This window comes from Sceloporus undulatus, chromosome 1 (genome assembly GCF_019175285.1).
Source record: "Sceloporus undulatus isolate JIND9_A2432 ecotype Alabama chromosome 1, SceUnd_v1.1, whole genome shotgun sequence".
Taxonomy (NCBI): Eukaryota; Metazoa; Chordata; class Lepidosauria; order Squamata; family Phrynosomatidae; genus Sceloporus; species Sceloporus undulatus.
Genome location: NC_056522.1, coordinates 378,785,292 through 378,794,411, shown reverse-complemented (window position 1 = coordinate 378,794,411; position 9,120 = coordinate 378,785,292). Strand labels below are relative to the sequence as shown.

The 9,120-nt window shown below is 45.2% G+C and overlaps 1 protein-coding gene across 1 annotated transcript in view; it reads right to left on the bottom strand.

The window, feature by feature from the left end:
* Positions 1-4,781: 4,781 nt before the first annotated feature.
* L2HGDH (L-2-hydroxyglutarate dehydrogenase) overlaps positions 4,782-9,120 on the bottom strand; it is a 22,209-nt gene continuing 17,870 nt past the window's right edge. The window contains exon 7 of the transcript XR_006104533.1: positions 4,782-4,911. The gene's annotated coding sequence lies outside the window, so the exon portion shown is untranslated. The remainder of the gene's footprint in view (positions 4,912-9,120) is intronic.

The following is a 9,120-nucleotide window of genomic DNA, read 5'->3' as shown; positions in this document are numbered from 1 at the left end:
AAATGTATGTAAAAAAAAATAATACAGTGACTATGCAGTGTGGTAACACAGACATCCAGTTGGTAGTAACCTAAGTAGGTGTAACCTACAATAGGAGAAAAAAATACTATCCTGATTCATTATTGGAGCAGTATTTCTGTATAGTTTTGCTTTTGTTTTCTGCTGACTTCTTTTTACTTTTCATGTATATTCTTGAAACTGGAGAGAAAATTTTATGCACTTGAAATGGACTGTACTTTATGGACTGTTCTTTATGTACTCTTATGCCATAATAAGATTCTTAATCTTTTAAGGTACAAGAGTCTGTTGTTTTTATAACAGCTATGACAGCACTTCCAACAACAACACACATGGCCAGTATGATGGACTTTAAAGTGTCAGGACATTAATAGACCTTTTGTGTTTTTGTCTAGTACTGCAACTAAACATCTAACTGATAGCAATAGCATGTTAAGGACACAGCACAGAACTTAGAAATAGGGTGGAATAACCCATATCTTATCAAGCACATATTCCCTAACCCACAGTTGCAGAAACAATATGAACGGGAAGCTCTTCACTGGGAAGAACTGTTAGAAAGTTTTGCAAGTTGGCAGAGTGCAATTCCTTTCAAATGTGTAAATTCTCCCCTGAAAACTTCAGTTTTGAAGCCCTCTTCTGGACAGCAAACACAAACTCAATTTTTGGAAAAGGAAAGAAACCCAAAAACAAAATGAAGTAGTGTTCTCCCAGGGGTTCGTTGTTCCTTGCAAGTACCCCTCACCCCTCACTCCTACATTTGTCTCATATGCCTATTTGGGAACCTCATGTTTTCACTGTAAAGTCTGGTTCCACCCTAATTCTGGGCAAACAACACAAAGATTGGGCTAGGAGGCTAACTGGTGGTAAAGGGGGAAGAGCAATAGCAATAGCAAGTACATTTCTATATCACTTACCGATGTACTAAGCAGTTTACAAAATGTAACTTAATTGCCCCCAACAAGCTGGGTACCCATTTTAGCGACCTACAGAAGGATGTGAAGGCTACAGAAGAATGCCAGGCTGAGTTAACCTGAAGCCCCTGGTTGGTATTGAACTCACAGTTCAATACCATTTAACCACTGCACCACCAGAGGAAAGGGGTGTTCATAGGCATTTAACCACTGCACCACCAGAGGAAAGGGGTGTTCATAGATTTTAAAGCAACCTTCAAACAAGAAGAGGGAGCAAATCAGGGAAATAGGTTGAACAGAGAAAGCAAAGGAGACACCAAGGAGTCAATGTAGCCAGAATTGAGAAGAGGAGGAACCTTCTGACAGAAAGAGCTGTTCGACATAGGAATGCACTCCCTCAGAGTGCGGTGGAGTCTCCTTCTTTGGAGGTCTTTAAGCAGGGCCGGGTGGCCATCTGTCGGGATGTTTTGATTGTCAGTTCCTGCATGGAAGGGGGCTTGGACCGGATGGCCCTTGTGGTTTCTTCCAACTCTATGTTACCTAGGAGAAGTTTGACTTTGGTGCACAGCATGAACATGCCTGATTTAAAGGTAGAAATAAAATCATCATAGCAATAAGAAACGGAAAATTGCATCTGTAATAACATTCACTGCCTACCACTGGCATTCTCAGTAGCAGGAGCCCTGGTGGCGCAGTGGTTAAATGCCTGTACTGCAGCCATTTACTGTACTCAAAACCACAAGGTTGCGAGTTCAAGACCAGCAAAAGGGCCCAAGCTCGACTCAGGCTTGCATCCTTCCGAGGTCCCTAAAATGAGTACCCAGACTGTTGGGGGCAAATTAGCTTACTTGCTAATTAGCTTACTTGCTGTTCACCGCTATGATCTTTGGAATAGCGGTATATAAATAAAACAAATTATTATTATTATTATTATTCTCAGATGGTGCCGCCGAGAAGGATTTGGATTCTTCGATCATGGGCTGCAGTTCCATGAGGAGGGACTTCTATACAGATTGGGAGCATACTTATCAAATTTGCGAGATGAGACCAAATGGGGGAAGAGCGATACCCGAGGACAGGATAGAGTCAAATGACCTGAAGAGACTAGAAGCGTGGGCCAAAGCTAACAAATGAAATTCAAGCACGGAGAAAGTAAGGTATTGCACTAGGGCGGAAAAAGAAAATGCACAGAGGAGGATGGGGTGACACCTGGCGAATGAAACTACGTGTGAAGGGATCTGGGAGTCAGGAGAAACAAGTTGAACATGAGTGAACAGTGTGATGCGGCGGCTAAAAGGCCAATGCTATTTAGGCTGAATCATAAAGGTATTGTCTAGATCAAGAGAAGTAATGTGCCACTGTATTCTGCGTTGGTCAGGCCCCACCTAGAATATTGTGTCCATTTCTGGGCGCCAAAATTTAGAAAGGACATTGAGAAACTGGAGCGTGTCCAAAGGAGGGCGACAAAAGGTGAAGGGTCTGGAAACCATGCCCTATGAGGAACGACTTAGGGAGCGGGGGATGTTTAGCCTGGGAAAAGAAGGTTAAGAAGGTGAGGATGATAGCCCTGTTTAAATATTTGAAAGGATGTCATATGGAGAGGGACAAGCTTGTTTTCTGCTGCTCCGGAAACAGGACCCGCGAACAATGGATGACAAGCTACAGGAAAAGAGATTCCACCTGAACATTAGGAGGAACTTCCGACAGTAAGGGCTGTTCGACAGTGGAATGCACTCCTTCCCGGAGGGTGATAGAGTCTCCTTCCTTGGAGGTCTTTAAACAGAGGCTGGATGGCCATCTGGTCAGGGATGCTTGATTTGGATTCTGCTGGCAGGGGGTTGGACTGGATGGCCCTAGTGGTCTCTTCCTTCCAACTCTACGATTCTATATGATCTATGATTCTATGCAATCAGCAAGCTAAAGAAAGGGTACAGGTTTAAGAGATTATCCCACCATGGCAAATCTTTTCACGGTGGTGTGAAAAGTCCTGTGAGGCAAGAAGCTGTTATTGAGGGCAGCTACTGGTAGGTCACCCATGGCAACACAACTTTTGCTGAGGAGGCCAAACAAATGTGCCAACAACTACTGATCACAGCAAGAATGTGAAGAAGCTGATAGGAAGAAATAAATAAATCTGAAATGAGGTGCTGGAGGAGTTTTTACAGATCCTGTGGACTGCTAAAAACAAATAAATGGGTCCTAGAGCAAATCAAGCTGACGTCACCAGAAGCAAAATACTAACGGAGACTATCATACTCTGAGAATCAGGAGAAGACATGACTCATTAGAAAACAATATAAAGAAAGGACCGCATTACAGATGGTGCTGATCTGCTACTTGAGCAGGGGTGTTGATAAGAGGGTTATGGTCTCTCATTCACAGGGCTGCCATAAGTTGAACTGACTTGATGGCAGTTAACACACACACACACACAGGAGATTTTAAGGGAAGGAGAAGGAATGCAAGAGAATGTTTTTTTGTCGATGAAATGAGAACAGGATTTCAAATTCTTTGAGTCTTTCTTTCTCTACCCAAGTTTAAAAATAGACAAAATGGCAGGGGAGTGAAATCAGGGAGGGGACGCTTCATTCTAACAAGGCTTTTACAGTAAACATTTACGTGCTAAGGTGAGAATGAGGACTCCTTGCACTGCGATTAGAATGAATGATACTTCTCATTATATCCACATCAAGGGGCAAGGTGGGAGTAAAGGATACTAATTTTAAAACGACGAGTGAGGTGGGCAACAGATTACCTATCGGTGCCTTATCAATTTACCTGTCAGGGCACTCCCACATCACGGAATCAGTGGGCAACTATCCTAGGCCAAGCTAACAAATGAATTCAACACAGAGAAATAAGTTACGGCACTTAGGGCGGAAAAATAAATACACAGATATGGATGGGGGGCACCTGGCTGAATGGACAAATGTGAAAAGGATCTAGGAGCCAGTGAGACCACAGTTTGAAAATATGAACAGTGTGACGCGGCAGCAAAAAGGCCAATGCAATTTTAGGCTGCATCAATAAAAGTATAGTGTCGAGATCAAGAGAAGTATAGTGCCACTGTATTCGCTTTGGTCAGCCTCACCTGAATAATTGTGTCCAGTTCTGGGCACCACAATTAAAAAGGATGTTGAGAAACTGGAGTCGTCCAAAGGAGGGCGACCTAAAATGGTGAAAGGTCTGGAAACCATGCCCTATGAAGAACGACTCAGGAGCTGGGGATGTTTAGCCTGGAGAAGAGAAGGTAAGAGGTGATATGATAGCCCTGTTTAAATATTTGAAAGGATGTCATATGGGAAGGGAGCAAGCTTGTTTCTGCTGCTCCAGAAGAACAGGACCAGGAGCAATGATGCAAGCTCCAGGAAAAGAGATTCCACCTCAACATTAGGAAGAACGTCCCTGACAGTAGGCTGTTCGACAGTGGAACACACTCCTTCCTTGAGTGTAGTGGAGTCCCTGCCTTGGAGGTCTTTAAGCAGAGGCTAGATGGCCATCTGTCGGGAGGCTTTGATTTGGTTTTCCTGCAGGGCAGGGGGGGTTGGACTGGATGGCCCATGCAGTCTCTTCCAACCTATGATTCTATCCAAAACCACCAAACTGTGATGGCCCTCCTTCTTTTGTTGTCATGTTTGGAAGAAAAAATGAGGCACTGTACTGTGGACCCTATGGTGCAGGAGAGGTTCTAGCCCCCGACTGTCCACAGAGGTGAATGGATTGATGTTGCAGTTGGTGACATAGGGCCCAAGATAGCAGCCCTTTCCTTGGCCTCAAGAAGTTGCTGAGGCCTTGCTGTAAAAAATAAAGCAAAGGTGGCTACCTGTATGAAGTTTGCTCCATAAAATCTGGGTGCTGAAGTCATAGAACTTGTAGCCCTCCTCGTTTGAAGGCGAGTACTGCATTGGGCCCAAGCCAGACACACCATCCATCCTCGGAGTGAAAGAATGCCCAGAAAAGGAAACCGCGGATCAGGTACCTATCACAGCAAAGCACAAGAAAACACCTGAATTAAAATCCTAGAACATCATAGTCGGAAGAGGCCCCAGAGCTATCCAGTACAACCCCCAATTTCATGCAGAAGACACCACAAAGTGCCTCCGAAAGATGCCTGTCCAGCCTCTGATAAAAAAACTCCAAAGAAGGAGATCCAGGCAGTGTTTTTCCAGTGCTAACAGCTCTTGCTGGCAGGAAGTCTTCTTAATGTTCAGTGGAATTTCTTTCCTGTAGCTTGTCTCGAAGCAACAGAAAACCAGCTTGCTCCATCTTCAATATGACATCAAATATTTAAACATGGCTATCATGTTTCCTCTTAACCTTCTCTTCCCTAGGCAAACATACAAGTTCCCTAAACCTTCTAATATCTTAAAATGTACAGAAGTAACCCTGTCTCTGCAGCACACATTAAGGGAAAGACACCGTGTAATAGAAGCAACTGGCTCTGTTATTATATGCATAAGTTCATGTAATATAAAACATTATATGCAATAAGTTCATGTAAATAAAAACACGGCCACATAGCCCGAAAAAACAAAAAAATTATTGGATGCCGGCCATGAAAGCCTTGAACTTCACAAAACGGAGGGATTTTTTTCAACTTGGCTGTTTGCAATTGTCCGTCCCTGTCTCATCTACTAATTTCTGTGTAATTTTTTCTATGCAAAATGACCCAGCTGTGTACACAACCAAACACTACCTATGCAACATATATACAGTGGTACCCCGGGATACGAATTGAGCGCGTTACGAATTTCCGGATATACGAAAAAGTTAGATTGGAAAAAACTGTTCTGGGATACAGATATTTTTTTCGGGTTTACGAATTTTTTTTCGGCGCGAAATTCAAACGCAAAGCGCGGCTAGCGGCTTCCAGTGCTAAAAAAAGCCTTTTCGGGTTGCGAAATTACTCGGGTTACGAACGGAGCGGCGGAACGAATTAATTTCGTAACCCGAGGTACACTGTACTGATATATAGATAACAGTAACACTGTTGCATAAAAGTCATGGGGTACTTACCGTGACACGTCATTTCCTGCAGAGAAGGGTCCTGGCATCCTGTAATCTGGGTTAGCTCCGCCTATTTGCTCCTGTAGGCAGGGACTATAACAAAAGACCGGCCCCTATAGGGAGGAGCTAGCCCCCCTGGAGCCGCATGTCACAAGCCAAGCGACTAGTAAGGTATCAAGGAACGGAACTTTAGTAACATCAGCTAAGGGTTAACTAGAACACCTTAGAAAAAACAGTCCAAGAACAAACAAGAACTCAGAAAACCAATCCAGCAACAAGAAGAAGAACAAGGCAGGTCCACCAGAGGCAGGCAGGGTCGGAGGCCGCAGGCAGCACCCGGTGGGCAGGTTTGCCAGGACCCTTCTCTGCAGGAAATGAACGGGTCCACGGTAAGTACCAACGTTCCTTTTCCCAGCAGAGAGGGGTCGTGTCTCCTGTAATCTGGGATTTACAAAAGCCCTTCAACTGGGAGGGAGGTGCTGCTAGGAGACTGTGGCCCCCGACACAATCTGTTGGAGACCCCTTTCCAAATGATGCACAGGCGGACTGAGACACGTCCAGTCTGTAATGTCTTATGAAGGTCGAAGGCGACTTCCATGTGGCCGCCCCTGCAATGTCTGACAGGGAGCGCAAGTGGCCAGGGCCGCAGAGGTAGATGCGCCCTGGTTGAGTGCGCCATCACCCCCTCGGGTGGAGTGAGACAGAGTCAGTAGCTCTTTTGAATACAAGACCTGATCCACCGAGTTGAGGCAGATAACTTGTACCCCAAAGAGCCTGGAAAAAAAGGAAACGACAACATTCAGATGACCTTAAGGTTGAAGTCCCTTGTGTAGATTTTGAGGGCTCTGCCACATCCATGTGTGCCAGGTCCTTTCCAAGTCCTTCTTAGGACTTGGGCAGAATGAAGGCAGGAGAATGTCTGTGACACCTGAAAGGCTGAGTTGGACCCTAGGCAAAAAGGTAGGGTCGGACGAAGGCACACTGAGACCGGCCTAAAATATACAAGTCATACGTACCGACAGGGCCCCAGCCCTGACACTCGTCTGGCGGAGGGAAGGGCCGGGAGGAAGATGAACCTTGAGGGAGAAGGTGTGTGGAGGAAGGCCCCTCCCCCAAAGAATTGATCGGCCAACCGTCAGCGCCTTTAAGACCTGTTCACACAAACCCAAGCTGGAAAATGATGTCTGGTGGGCCGGCCCGGTTGGAAACTCCCTCAATAGCCCCCCTTAAGTGAGGAGGCCCGCCATGGCTAGGCTGCTCATATGAGCAGAACCGACGTGATGCAGACACCGCCTTATAACCTTGGGTCAAGTCCCTCTTATGTCATCTTGGATGACTTAAGCAGGGCCCTGAAACCTGAAGCATGTTGATGAAACTTGTCTAAGCGGTGATTATGAGTCATTAGAATAGAACCTGATCTAAATCGGACCTATGGCAGCTTCCACCCGATCACTGATCACTTTGTCAACTGGTTTATAGCAATGAGGTGATATTAAGGTGATTTATTTGTAGTAATTAAGACTTACACTCTGAAAGAGGAATGTTAATGTCTGACCTCCAATTAAAATTTAAAACAAGCATAGGCACTGGGAAGTCCATTTTCCCAGCCTCAGAAGGCAGTGGACAATGGGGTTGTCTGGGCCAGACCTTGGCATGAAACCAGTCAGGGATAAGACACTCACCCACACAGCAGCTAACCTTATAACCATAAAACCAGAGCATGGAGTTGGATGAGACCACAAGGACCACAGTCCAACCCCTGCCAGGCAGGAAATCACAATCAAAGCAGCCCAACAATATGCAAAGGAATTTGAGCTTCCTGAGACCACTAAAAGAAGAGAGTTGGCAGCATGAACCTTCATGGCCTTGAGCCCAATTCACATATGCAAGATAGACCTTGTTACAATAGGCCTATCCAAGTCAGGAAGCAGTTGAATGGCAAGCCCATCAGCAGGCCTTCTTATTTAAAATGTAACTATCTAGAAAAGGTAAGAGGCAATTGTGATCTTTGTGGCAGACTCCTCAGGGCTCTGTAGGATGTCGAAGGGGATTTGAAGCAACCTCTTAGCAGAAAAAACTGACTATATTGTTTTATAAAAACACTCATGGAGAGAGGGGGGGTTTTCTCCCCCCATGGAGAGGAGTCTGTTGTCTGTTTGTTTTTTGATAAGAGCTTTTCTAGCCCCCGTATTATGAGAACCATCTCATGGAAGAAACTGTATTTTTTTTAGTTTCTTCCCTTTAACAACAGAATCTCTCCAAAAAGAAGGAACATAACCCTTATGACAATAAAGTGAAGCTTGGTTGGTAACCTTAATCCAATATATCTACACCTCATATGAGAATCCTCAATGCTGTAAGCATTAGAGGTCTGCTGAGTGACCAGAGGCCTTCTCCTTGCTTGAGTCACCCTGTCTATTAGCATTTAATGAATCTGAATTGTTAAAGCTTATGCTCTTAATGAGAAGTGCATGGCTGATAACAGTTTGCACAAAGGAGGTAGAACCATGTGCTCATCTTATGTCTTAGGCTGTTCCAGCAAAAGCAAAAGGGGCTCTGGCCTCAAGGGAGACAGAGATGGAGGCCCATGAGGAAGGAAGAAAATCATCATGTTGGCTTATGGCTAGCCCAGGGGTAGCAACCTGCGGCCCGCGGGCCGGATGCGGCCCGGCAAGGCTTGGACCGGCCCCAGCCTGGTCCTGCCGCCGATGTGCCGCCGGGGCCTTTGGAGGGCAATTGTCTATAGAAGCCTCAGAACATGCATTTATACAACATTTTTTAAAAAAATCAGCAAATTTTTTTCGCGTGTCCTCCATTTTTTTTAAAAAAAAAGTGTCTTCCATTTGAAAATTTGTTCCTACATTGTCCCGGTTTATTTATATATTTAATTTTTAATAATTATTAATTGGTTTTTTGGCTTCGGCTCCTTGTGGCGGGAGGGACAGCAACCCGGCCCCCGGCTCAAAAGTTGCCTACCCCTGGGCTAGCCCCTTCCTTGTTGAATTAGTTTCCAGGCATCTTTCTGGCCTGGAAAAAAGGAGAGGGGGGTGAGCAGAAACAGCACAACTCAAACTTCATGGGCTAACAGTAATAAAATGAACACCAGAAAAAGTTAACCAGTATCTCTTGTAATCGGAGCCCACAGCCCTGTTGATGTGGGGACTCCCCCCTCCTTTAATTA